This window comes from Dendrobium catenatum, unplaced genomic scaffold (assembly GCF_001605985.2).
Source record: "Dendrobium catenatum unplaced genomic scaffold, ASM160598v2 fragScaff_scaffold_483, whole genome shotgun sequence".
Taxonomy (NCBI): Eukaryota; Viridiplantae; Streptophyta; class Magnoliopsida; order Asparagales; family Orchidaceae; genus Dendrobium; species Dendrobium catenatum.
The window spans coordinates 104,714-116,483 of NW_021318945.1; positions in this window are offsets into that span (position 1 = coordinate 104,714).

Sequence of the window (11,770 nt, forward strand, 5' to 3'; positions counted from 1 at the left end):
AAATTCTTTACACAAAGAAATAAAATCACAAACCAAATCACCACAAACAAAGTGCGGAAGAAAAATAAATACGAAAGCTATAATAAGAAAAGAACACACCTGATTTATAGTGGTTCGGTCAAACCTTGACCTACGTCCACTCCTTGGAGGCACCCTCCAAGTATTGCATTAAAATCGTGACTCTCCTTTAGCCCCCACAGCTAGGCGGAGAAGCCCTTACAAAATCACTTCCACCTTCCCCGGTGCGGCGGAGTCGCCGGGTCGTTTGACACCAAAGAGATCTTCTTCTTTGGTGAACTTACCTCAAGACAAGTCTTGAATCCAATGGTACTAAGGTGCGAGTTCGTCGGAGCAACCGTGTGGATCCCCCACCATACTCCCTTGAGTTCCTCTCCAAGAAGCTCTCAAAACGAGCTCATTAATGCAAGTTGCCGCCATTATCGTCCAGGACAATAGGCATATCGTCTTGGCCGATTAGCTCAAATATGAGGAAAATCATCCTGAATATCCCCCTGAAATGAACCTGGATGATGTCTAATCGTCCCGGACGATCTTGCGATCGGCTCGGATGAAATCCACATTAATTGCTTTCCAAAACTGCCTGAGAAATTTTGGAAAAAATATCCTGGATCATCCTGGACGATATTTTATAGTCCAGGCCGATCCTCTGGACGATGTCCAAAAATAGGTTATTTCTTAATAGATCTGGCGGCAGATTCTTGCTGAATTGAGCCAATCATCCTGGCCGATACAAATTCATCCAGGACGATGTCTTTTGCATAAAGATGGTTGCTTTAATGAGGATGCCCTAATTAGGATTTCTACTTTTATCAGATCATCCAGGACGATATAAATATCATCCCGGACGATGTTACCAAAAATATAAATCTTTTAGGGCCCAACAAAAAATCTTCTAAGTTACAAATCATCAGATGCCACATCAAATACAACAGACTCAAGAAAGGAAAAAGATTACAAACTAACTCTGACCTAGTCTACCCAATCTTGAGCTGATTCCAAATTGCAGTCCGATCGTGTGAACCTGAAATATCAGTATATAAGGCAGTTGTAGAGAACAAAGAATGTTTTCTATCATCAAAATCATATGCCATAGATCTGCAACAAAAATAGTGGCCTTTCAATGGCCCTGTTAGGATAGTAGAGGTATTAGATTTGACTTATGCTAAGAAAGGTAGAGGTAGGCCTAAAAAGCCTTGATTATAAAATATTAGAAATTATCTTTCTTTTTTAGATTTAAATAAGTATTTGACTTTAAACAAAATTCATTAGAGAAAAAGGATTCATGTAGCCTACCCCACTTAAGTGGGACAAAGGGTTGATGTTGTTTCATTATTGTTGCCTTGTGTTATGTCGTGTATTTTTTCCTTATCTGTTTTATTATTTATTTCCCTTTTTAGATGATGTCAAAAGGGGAAGTAGAATGTTGTTGGTATGTTGTATTTCTTTTATGATTAGTCTAATTTTTGTTTATTCCTTTTTTCATTATGAGTTATTCTTATTCTTCTTGTTCATTCTTTATTAAAAAAAAAACCCCATTTTCCAAAAACTCAACTAGTTAGGGTGAGTTTCGGACATAGCAAAATTAATTTAGAATTATAACAAATAATGCTTGCCAGCATAAAAAAGGGGAAGGTTGTTGCTAATCTACATCACGGTCTTCAGATTTTAATTTTAACAAATATTATTATGTTGTCCACTATGTCTTCTCCTATTATTATTATTATTGGATATTTGTTATTGTGCACTAACATTTTAGGCTTGCCATACACAGTGCAAAGTGATCAACTCAATACTGGGAAGAAAAGGCTTAAGTTTCTTTAAGAGTTTATATTTTTATTTTTTTTTAATTCTAAATTTTTTGAGTCAAAGTTTTGTATTTAGTGGATGCTAAACTTGGTGACCGTGAACACATACATGGGAGTGAGAAAATGAGAAAGTTAGAAGTGTAAAGTTTTTAAACTAATCGTACTATATGATGTAGATCATACTGTATGATCAGCTATTTGAAAATAGTTATAACAACTAATTGGCATAAATAATGTTTTCGTACTAATCATATTATCTAGGTAATATCATAATGGATGATTAGTCAAAATCAAGATCTCAGCTGCCAATCATATTTCAAGCAAAAATTTAAAATTCAAAATTCATATAAATCATATCTTATAATATTAATCGTAACATATGATATAATCAAATCTTGCCTAATCTAATCATGTAATTAGGGGATGGAATTTTGATTAATTGATTTAATCAGTTAGTACATTACAATTTAACTTATATTACTACACGACTTATTCACTTCCCTAGATGATAATTAATTTCCAAAGATCGTACAAGATGATAATCTCATTTTATTGAGCTAATTATTTTGGATGATTCTTTATATCATACTTTACAAAAAGTTTAAATACTTAAACTGAACATACAATGCCTTGTTCTTCACACAAGACTAACAAGGCTATATAAACTAGTCATGATGTACGATCTGTGATCGTACTAGATGATCAGTTATGATAGAATTAAATTTTTAGGGTATTTATGAAGCATTGTATTTAAGATCTCTTAATATACTTATTCTAAGGTTTTTTTTTCTATTGGGGTTTTTGGAGAAATAGAGCTTTAAGAGAAATCGTGGAGAGCTTTGGGAAAGAGAAAGGAGAGGTTATGTGTGAGGGAGATGGAGTGTGAGGGGATTTCACACAATTTCTTTGAGAAAGCTTCTGCCTTGTTTCGTACGAGTGTCTTGCTTAGTTTCTTGGGTAGCTCTAGGAAGAAGAACCTCAGCCCGAGTCCATTTAGGTTATCTTCCTTCACTAGGAGGGTAAAATAGATGTTAAGGTTCTTTTCCTTCAAAAGGAGAGTGAAAAAGAGGTTAATGTTCTTTGCCACACTAGGTTGCTAAAAAAATTATAAGGGCTTCTCTACCTAGTTATGAGGACAAAAGAAGAGATGAAAGTTCTAGTAGATTTATAGACCTTATAGAACTATCCCAAGGATAACCAAGACTAGCGGAGGGGGTGAATTGGTTAAAAAAATCTTAGATTTTTAAAACCTTTTTAGTTCATTTTAGAAAATTAAATCATTAATTTTGAAACATGCAGTTGTTTATAGAAATGATTATCATAGAGGATTTTTCGACCACAAAATTTTAAATATCGAAAAATAAAAATGCTAGAAAAATTTAAGATAATAAAAGAACACCAAATTTTATAGTTTTTCGGTCCAACTTGACCTACATCCACTCCTTGGAGACTCCTTCTCCACATATTGCACTAAACAATAGTGACTCTACTTTTGTCCCCATAGCATGGTGGAGAAGCCCATATAAACTCTCTTCCACCAACTCAGTGCGACAAAGAATTGTCTCCTTTTACACTCTCCAAGTGATGGTAGAATACCTTCACATCCTTTTTCACCCTCTTGGTGAAGGTAGAGACCTTGATCCATTATTGAAGATCTTCTCTCAAGAGCCTCCCAAAAATTTGGGTAGATACTTGAAGAAAACAAAGAGTTCCTCACTTTGGACAACCTTATGAACACCTCATAACTCCTCTTCACTAGATCTCTCACTCTTCTCTCAAAAAATTTCTCCCAAACACACTCTCAGTGGTCTCTCTAAAGAGAAATTTGAGTAAAGGATCATCTAGAAAACATATAAAAAATCATCAAAAAATTAAAATTTTTAACAGAATCGTTCTAATTTTATATTGTATGTTTGTGGATCATCTGGTTCGAATACTTAAAAAAAATTAGGGATTTATTTGGTATGAACTTGGATGAACTTAGTTTCATACACTGTCTTTCATTTGTATGAATGTTAGTTTTGTAAGGTCTAACAACCTATAAGGCCTTGGAATAGTTCTATATATAAGGTCTAACTTTTTGTGAAATTGTAACTTCTCTACCTAAAGTATGTAATGAGGAAACAATATGAGTAAACATTGTATACATCTCAGAAATTGACCATTTGGTTTCATACGAAATAGTTCATAATCATGTAATAAAATGTTCAACAATGATTATTTTATCTCATTTGTTCCGTTAGATGTTATGCAAAGTTTTTCTAAGATTTCTTTTCCAGTATTGTATATAGAAACACACATATAATCCTCAAATTTTAAAGTACAAAAAATTAATTAAACATTTTGCATTTAATAGTGCTAATTCTCTTTATCCATTTAGTAAATGGTGTTTCTATTCTAATGCCATCAATAATTCTAGTAGGTCTAGTATAACATTCATGTACTAATATCCATATATGATAGTCAAGTGATTGTAGAATGGCACACATACAAGTTTTCTAAAAATAAAAAATGAATGTTATCAAATAAAGGTGATATAGTGATTGAGTATCCTTTAAAAGTATTCATGTTTCTAAAATTACCCATGATCATTTTTCAAATATTAGTCTAAATTTTTAAATTTTATCTGATACCACTTGAAAGTTTATGTAGGTTGTTAGAACTTATAGAACTATCCCAAGGCTTACTAAGAGGGGGGTGAATTGGTTATAAAAAAATTATTATATTTTTGAAATCCTTTATAGATATTTTTAGAAAATTAAATCACTAATCTTGAAACATGCAATTATTTATAGAAATGTTATTATAAAGAATGTTTCAACCATAAAATTCTAAATGCAGAAAAATAAAAAAGCATGAAAAATTAAAGACAATAGAAGGACACAAAATTTTATAGTGGTTCGGTCCAACTTGAGCTTCATCCACACCATGTAGACTCCTCCAGATATTGCACTAAATAATAGTGAATCTTCTTTTGCCCCCACAGGAAGGTGAAGAAGCCCTTACAAACTTTTCCCAGCAACCCAGTACGGTAGATAACCGTCACCATTTATACTATCCAAGTGATGGCAACAAACCTTCACATCTTTTTTCACCCTCATTATGAAGGATGAGAACCTTGATCTGATTTTTAAGATCTTCACCCAAGAGCCTCTAAAGAAGTTGTGTAGAAACTTGAAGAAAATAAAGAGATCCTCACTTTGAGAAACCTTGTGAATCCCTCGTAACTTCTCTTCACTAGATCTCTCACTCTTAACTCACAAAATTTTTCCCAAATACACTCTCAATGGTCCCTCTCAAAAGAAATTTAAAGCTAAGGACAATTGAGATAGTTTAAGGAACCTCTATATAGAAAATACATAAAAATTATCGAAAAAATAAAATTTTTAAGAGAACCATGCTACATTTATACTGTACGATTGGGATCATTCGATATAAATAGTTAAAAAAATTGGAGCTTCATTTGGTACGAACTTAGACTAACTTAGTTTCGTATGTTGTCAATCATCTGTATGAAAGAAGATCATACTTTACAAATAGTTTAAAAAATAAATGTGTTTGTTCGATATGATCTAGGATGAACTTAGTTTTATACTATATCAGCCGTCTATATGAAGGTAGATTATATTGTATGAAAAATTCAAAAAATAAATGTGTTTGGTTTGTACGATATGGTATGAACCTAATTTCATACTTTGTCAGTCATCTGTACGAAGGCATATTATAGTGTATGAATATTTCAAAGAATAAATATGCACGTTTGGTTTGATTCGGTACGAACTAAATTTTGTACTCTGTCAATTGTCTGTATGACTTGACATTGGACAGTACGAACATTTAAAAAATTTAAGTATTGATTTGATTAACTATTTTCTGGAACAAAAATATGTCAAAACATATAATATGATTAGATATAAAATAGTATGATTAATCATAAAAATTTATTACTCTCCCACTATATATGTGTGCACAGTTACTCAATTATAATCACACTTACTAAGACTCAAGAAATACAAATAGAGATATACAAACTCTATTAAATGAAATTATATTCAATATTTTCTTGAAGTCTTTAGCAATCTAGAGTAGAATATAATTTTCCTAAAATGTTAGTACACACATAAACAAATAAAAATATCTAATTGACTCTAGGAGAATTAATAAAATCAGAACATCAATATTTTTGTTATTATAAAAAATCATATTCTCAATCTTGATTCTTGATTTTCATCAATCTCCTCCTCTTTGATTATGACAGAAATAATTACTATTTTAATTATAAATTAAAGTTCTTTTCTCCTAAGCTCCCCCTCAATGAATGAAAAATAAAAATCATGGGGAAAAAGAATATTGTCCTCCATTTTTTAATTTGTTTTTAAAAAAAACAAATACAAAATTCGCAAGAAATACACAGGACAAACATAAAAAAACACAAACACCAAACCATAAACACATGACTAAGAAGACTTCAAACAAACACAAAATACCTCCCTTTTGACATCAGGAAAAAGAGGAAAGAAAAAAAAATCCCTTAAATATAAAAGCTTTTATGTAGGAATCAAGAAGTTGATAAGAAAAAGAATTTTATAATTTGTAAGACCAACATTAAATTCCTGATACAAAAACTTGTATTTTAAATTAAAGAATAAATAAGATATAAAAAGTTGACCATGTGCAGTGTTCGTTTTGGAAAGCACAAATATCAAATAGAATAATTATCACAAAAATAATTAAATAAAAATTAATCAATAGCTAAAATTATTATTTAATGTATGTATTTTTCTATGAACTAGAGATATATAAGAAAGAACTAAATGTAGTGTGGGCTTATTTATGTCGCTATATCAACTAGAATTGAGAAATTTTTGTTGAAGTAATTTCATATCTTTGTAATTTGAACTTTATTCTACAAATATTGCACATCTTTTTATATTGGGCTTATTTTGTGTCTCTTTTCAAATTTGGCATATTTTGTGCATCTTTTGACATTTTATTCTTTCGATAACGTAAATTAGCAAATCTTAGCCTGTGTGAATATTTTCCAAATAAAAGAAAAACTTTCTCATATAAGGAAGAATAATTCACAAAAGAAAACCAAATAGATAACAATAAAATCAGCACATGGAACAAAAATAAAAGAAAAATAAGTCACAATTTTTGCAATAATTATAACTATAAGATAAATGTCTATTAGAACATGAAGATGATCTCCTCATCAAAATCTATTTATAAATTGATTTAAAGTTTTGAGTAAAAAAAACTAAGAAAATAACATTCTAATGTAAATAATTTAATATTTTCATCCTTTAGAAAAAAATATTCTAGATTAGTCAATAATAATTCATAGACAATTTGAGAGGGAAAAGAAAAACAATCAATAACAACCTTTTTTTTTTAAATGTAACACTAGTAAAACATAAAGGAAATACAACAATCCCAAACGAAAAACATATAAATTTAACATCATAAAAACTAAAATAGTAAAACATACAATTTTCAACAGCCAAACTAAAAACCCGAAGGATCTTTGTCAGGAGGAGGCTATGGAGGACTAAACTGGGTAAAGTAGTTGTTGATGGTAGCTATTTGAGTATTAAGTGAATCAATTTGCCCTCTAACGCAGCTCATATCCTCATTATATATATAGTCCTGCGGTCCAAACAAGTCTAAACATGATCAAATCATTGATTTATATGAGACTCAAATCTTTGGATCAAATCTTGGTAGAATTGATGCTCAAGTCCAGTAGTAGGAGCAGGGGTAGGTGCTAGAGCAAGTCCTTCTTCATCAAATTCATCTCCATCATCCCCTTGATCCCGGTGAGAAAGAATGCAAAATGAAGCATCAATAAAATAGATAGGCAATTTATTTGGGGGATCAAGATGAATAAGATTATATTTCTTCTCAAGGATGTAGGCAATCAAGTATCCTAAGGCCACATTCTTTTTCCTTCTAGTGGCAGGGAAACTGAGGTCAGTAAGGTTTTTGATGTTGTCCAAAATCATCTGAGCTTCATTAAATGGAGTGTTTGACATAATGTAGTATGTTACTATACTAAGCAAATGAGTGATATTGATTCGATCACCAGCTTTAGGAATAATGGAGATTCCTAAGACATGCTGGCTAATTCTAGCATTTTAATTCAAAGTATGAATAAGGGGTAAGTATTAGACTGAAGGTATACCCCTATATATATATATATATATATATATTCCTAGAGATTGTAGAAGTTCCCCTAAATAGAGCTACCCTAATAGGCCAGATAGTCAGCCACAACATGCAGGTGAACATGTGCCTAAAAATGAAGAGAAGTTATAATATGTATACATGAGACCCTCAGCAAGTTGGAGCTTACTTCTTTGGTTTGATTGTCTTTCTATGTTAGCTTAAATATTTTATTTAGTTATGAGTATAAAAAGTTGATCCTTAAAGAGCCAAACCATATATAGGATGAAATAAAATCAACATGTAAGAAAGAAACCTAGGAAGATTTATGAAACTCATAATGTGCAAAAGTAAACCCAACAATCAGATCACAAGATTAAAATATATACAGTAAATGTAAAAAGTCCACGTGACAATTGACACTTAATTATAACCTAAGGTTTGCAAAAATTAAAAGTGGTCAGGTACCCCTAGCAACAACTCTAATTCTAATCTTAAAGTGGATTTAAGTAACTTTAACATGGAATAATTTTATAAGTCTTCATTTCTTTATCTTCCTCCTATCTATGAGCTCCATGGATTTGTCTGATCCAAGTATCCAAATGAAAAGAAACTCCTCCCTAAAGCGATGTTTCTTTCCTCTTTGAATTTTTAAATAATCCTAATTTGAATCCCTAAATAAAAGGACCTCTCCCCTAAGGGATGCTTACCTCTTCTTAGGACTTCAAATTTGATAGATTATATCCCATTTAAAAGTAACTTTCACAACTCATGAAATTTAAATTATATTTGAAAAATAAAAAAACTCAAATAAAATCTATACTTTCGCAACTCATGCTCCTTTTTCACCCACCTAGTGAAGGCAAAAAAACTTGTACTCCTTTTTTACTCTCTAACGAAAGCAGAGTATGGAACTCCTTTTCACCCTTTTGATGAAGGTATAAAACCCCAAATCACTTTCACCTTCCCTGGTGTAACAGAGTAGCTGGATCATTTAACATCAAATTGGTCTTCTTCCCAAATATTCCATCAAGATTAACCTTGGAATATGGAAGAACTCAAATGTAAGTTCACCAAGAAATTGTGTGGAACTCTCACTCACACTCCCTTAAAACCCACAAGGATCTTCTCCCTCTCTTACAAACTCCACCCTTTCCTTCCCAATTTCTTGGCTCTCTCTTTAAGCTTTCTTCAAAGGAAAACTACTCAATGAATGCCCAAAGAATCTTGCAAAGTCTTATGAGAAAGCTTAAATAGAGGGATTAAAAAAACCCTAAAAATTTAATTCTGTCATCATTGATCATACTGTACGATCCATGATTATCTAGTATGATTAATTTAAATAGCCATGTTTGTACTATACAAAGAGTTTTGTGATGTATAATTAGTTCAAGTATTTGATCATATTGGATCAGTTAATCCATATATTGATCATCTAATTACAAGATTAATTTAGGTAATATTTAATTATATCACCAAGTATGATACCTATCGTACTATACGATTAGTACATATTTTGAGTTTTTAAATATTGCCTAAATTATTATTGGCGACTGAGATCTTAATTTCAATTTACCATTCTATATGATTTGGACTGTATAGTATGATTAGTTCAAATAGCTTTAATTATATAATTAGTTGTTATAATGATTTTTTGAATAATTGATCATACAGTATGATTAGTTTAGAAAAATTATAATTCTTTTTCTCACTATCTCACTCCCTTGAGTGTGCATGTGCACTATAAATATGATATAATACACCCTTACAAGACTCGACTCAAGAAATAAAATAAATGAATATTATAGATTCTTCAATACACACTTGTTTACCCAATCTTCACCCCTAAATCTCTATTTAATTGTGCATGATATTCCTTAAATTTTGGGACACACACAAATAAATATGTACTACATATACTAGGAGAAATAAAGAAATAATCAATAATACTTGTTATCATAGAAAATATAAATTCGGGAGCCTGAGTTGCAATAGATCAAAATTGAATTAATACTAGCGTGGTGCCACAAATGGCATGCTTCACCACTAGTAGATTTAATCCTAATGAAGGAAATTTTGATGACTCATATCTAACCATGAGGAGAATAAAGCTAGAGTGGTGCTATGAAGGCTGTGCTCTATTATGAGAAGATTTAAACTTGAATGGGAGATTAATTCCTAGAAAAGGAAACCAGGATGGTGCCACAAGGTGCGTGTTCCATCACTAGTGGATCTAATCCTAAGGAAAGAAAACATGATGGCTCAAATCTAATCTTAAGCATTGGAAAGAAAGAGTGGTACAACAAGGGGCATACTATAATACTAGCAAATGATCATATAGAAAAGAAGCTTGAGGAGGGGACTTATACATAACCATAGAGGATTTGAAATGTTTGACTAGAATTTGAAATATGGATAAATTTGATCCAATTTGATTCAAAACTTTAAGATATTTTAATTTGTTGAAAATTTTGATTACATCAAGCATTTTATTTCTTAAGGAAATCATGTTGACCAGAAGCATCAAGTGATTTTTTTAATAATCAACTAATTGATTGGAGTCTACTTCATAGATTATATCTATGATAAAAGGTCATTCTAATGCTGGTTCAAACATTCCACTGATCTTTCAGTTGGCTAAGATAGACCTCCTAAGAACTAGGATCAAGTCTTCGACTTGGAAGGTTTTATGTCACCTTAACTTATTATGAGCTTGAACCATTCAGGCCTTATAAAACTCAAGGTTATATTTAGATTAGCGGTGATGCTCTTCAAGGCCTTTGAGCTCTTCTAACCAAAGTTGTGCTTTTGTTTAGTTGTGATATAATTCTGTATTGTGATCCGTAGTGAATGTATTTAAACCTCCAAAGGGATCATGACCTCAAGCCCATACACTAATGCAAATGGAATGGATTGGGTCAGGGTCATATAAGTAGTCCAATAGGCCCACAAGCTTCCACCAACCTAACATTCTAGTGGTCTATATTATTAAATAAGGTCTTTTTAATGATTTACACAAATGTTTTGTTGAACGCCTTAGCTAATCCATTAGCGCTTGGAATATAGATTGTTGAGTATCTCTAATTAATACCTTGACATTTTACAAAATTATTTATTTTTGTGGATGTGAATTCTGACCCATTATGCAATTGCATACACACCAAACTATTGGTTAAATAAGGTTAGCGAAAGAAATTTAGAGAGAGAAAGCTAGAGAGAAATTATGAGAAAATGAAAAAGTTTTGCATTGATTTTCAAATTTTAAGTTTGTAGTTTTTTCATTGAAGACAATGGCGATGGAGGGTCGCTGGGCACTAATGGCCGGTGGTCCAGTGGATGCTCACCGAAATCGTGTAGAGAATTCTCACATTCCAGTAAGGTCATTTTCATCATCTCCTCCAGCATTTGGAGATGGACTTCTAAGTTTTGCTCAAGGAACAAAATCTAAGATCAGATCTGGAATACCTTTAGTGATTATTGAAGGAGGACTATTATATTCTTCTAAAAAGGTTTCTGAAGTTGTTGGTAAAGAGAAAAGTGTAATGGTTGAAGATACTGATAAAGCTCAGTTCAAAAAAGGAAAGTTTCTAGAATGATGGAGTCAGGGGATGCTTCTCCATCGACAAAGTTATTTTCAAAAAAAAAATGTTGGAGGATAATTTGATGGTGGAAAGAGGTTTTGAAATACAAAATTCTTTTGCTGAAATAAATGTTTTGGACCTTGATTGTGATCGAGTTGTCGATGAAACCTTGGTGAGTTCATTAAAGGAAGCTGCTAC